Consider the following 2,439-nt stretch of genomic DNA (forward strand, 5'->3'; position numbering starts at 1 on the left):
TTCGGTCGATAGGTTTTTTTTTGTTTTTTTTTTTCGTTTGAATGAAGATTGTGGTTGTGTGTTTCATAATTTATTTTCGGTGTTAATGATGATCCTCGATTTGCGTGATTAGTTAATGGCCGAATATTTGATTTCAATTTTTAATTTATTGTGTGAAAATAATGGGCGGGAATCTTTAGAGGATAAATAAGTATTTTACAATCTTGTTAATAAGTTCAATTGACTATTAACAAGAAATTAACAAAAGATGGGCTAAATCTCAATTCCCTATAGCCGTGTGGCTATATACCTTAATAACCCAAAAATCAATTGCCTTTCTTTAATTTGAGCCCATTGAATCAGTGGCCCAGCCCGTAGAGAGAAGGCCTATCAGGGCCGTATAGATAATGGTTACGTGTTGGTTAAATTAGAGCATCTTTAATGGTTTAGCTTAGGGTATTGCTTAGCTAAATAGTATTTTTGCCACATAGATTTTATAGAGCTAAATAGTTAAGCAACTAGCTTAAATTAGCCAATTTGCTTAGATTTGCTTAGCTAATTCAATAGCCAATATGCAAAACAATGGTTAAGCAACTAGCTAAATATTTTTGATATTTGCAAGCAAATCCCTACAATTCTTAAGCAAGAAACCATTAAAGATGCTCTTATGAAGCGAACGCGCCGCTGAAGGTGGTACGAGAAGCGGTTACAAGGTATTTGACTTATATGTTGTTCTGATGATCAGCTGGATTATTTACATCTTGTTTTAGTATATTCATAACTGCTTATAGGTTTACCTCTTAGTTCGCGTTCAAGGTTTAAAATATCTATCGCATAAACTCGTATTTGATTTTGTGACTTTAGTTTTTTCCAATTATGAGGACTCAAGATACAGAGGAAAAGTCTCTTAAAAAAGCAAGGTACGAGTTACAGGGTTTAGTATCATACAAAATAAATTACTATTTTTCTTGTTGATTTTGGTAACAATTGCGATTGTGCGTGCTTTAGGATTCAAGGATGTTCAATGAAGGATCTTGGCGTGTCTGAAGGCGCTGTTGGTGCGTTTTCCGATCTCTAATTAATTAATTAATTAATAATCCATTAAACTTACACTCTTTTTTTTTTGTTATGATCAATGGTGCTTAGTGGACGCGAAGGGAGAACCGTTGGGCTCTGCGACTGTGGGTATGTAATTTGACTTTGTTATTCCAATCCTAATTGATGGATGGTCGAATTATGCTTTTTATTTGCTTCAGATGGCTTCAGCAGTGACCCAACCAGTGACTCAGAAGACTCCTCACTCAGCAGTGAGTCAAGCAGTGAAAGTGAAAGTGAAAGTGAGCAAAACTCTGAATTCAAACACAGAGACTATTCCTGTCGAGGATTGGCGCAAACACAAAGAGGCTAATCCTGTCTTCAAACAACTCGAAGAGGAGTGGCACAAACACTTAGAGGCTAACTATATTCCTCTAAACGAGCTTAATCCTGTTCCTGTCGCAAGAGAGACTAATCCCGTTCCTGTCGTAACAGAGATTAATCCTATCATGTTAAGATACAGAGATGAGCGGCGCAAATACGATCAACCTAGTCCTGCTCTAAAAAAATTCAGAGAAGAGTGGCGCAAATATGAGGTGATTCTAGTTTCCATGTACTATAATAATAATTAGCATTCATTATTTTCTGATTTTGTGTTTTTCTTATTATTAGGGTTTTTATTTTAGCCATGAGAGTCCTATTCGTGATCCATCGGCCCGGAATATACGTGTTTTGCCCGATCATTTAGAATATTGTGTACCGGCCACAGAGTTTGCAGTTTCCCACTACAACAAATTAAATGTATGTCATTATTTGTAGAAGTTATATGTTAGATTTGTTACCGAATACATTATAACATTAACGTAATTGTCAGAACACTGAGCTGAAGGCAACAAAGCTGTTAAGAGCAAATCAGGGCTTTGGATGTTGTTTCTATCTCACATTTGAGCTCTCGGATGGACAAGTGTATGAAGCTCGGGTCGACACTGATATCCGCAAATGCAAGGGAGGAGATCAAGTCATGTTTATCAGGCTGGCGCGTCACTTTCAACATCTTAAAGAAGCCTTACACTTATCATGAGTTTAAATGACATCTCAATTTATTACGACTTTGATTGACCATGCTAAGCTATCTTTGCTAAATTTGGGACACCTTTTTGAAAAGTGATTTAACTGTTTTGAGACGAGTTTCAGAAATGTGAGAGCTTGACCCATGATACAGGACAGGATTTTGGATTCCAAAAATTTTCGCATATTCTTCACTATGTTTGTTTTAGCTCATTTGGTTTGGTGTGAAGTATTTTTAGTCTCTAATTTTTTTAGATGCAAAATCCAAACAATTAGGTTGTTGGCCCAATCATTTGGATTGATTTTCTAACATTTAACCATTATTACCAATAAGTTTGATTTGCCGTGCTGACTTTA

The 2,439-nt window shown here is 36.0% G+C and overlaps 1 long non-coding RNA gene across 1 annotated transcript; it reads left to right on the forward strand.

The window, feature by feature from the left end:
- The first annotated feature begins 654 nt into the window (after window positions 1–654).
- On the forward strand, window positions 655–2,233 carry LOC149401830 (uncharacterized). Its single transcript, XR_016296041.1, has 7 exons — window positions 655–692; window positions 844–899; window positions 988–1,037; window positions 1,126–1,164; window positions 1,236–1,610; window positions 1,687–1,815; window positions 1,889–2,233. It is a non-coding gene; the product is annotated as an uncharacterized LOC149401830 (long non-coding RNA).
- The last annotated feature ends 206 nt before the right edge of the window (window positions 2,234–2,439 follow it).

Source organism: Urtica dioica, chromosome 3 (assembly GCF_054948205.1).
Source record: "Urtica dioica subsp. dioica isolate 48M chromosome 3, U.dioica_male_clone48M_v1_H2, whole genome shotgun sequence".
In the NCBI taxonomy this organism is placed as follows: Eukaryota; Viridiplantae; Streptophyta; class Magnoliopsida; order Rosales; family Urticaceae; genus Urtica; species Urtica dioica.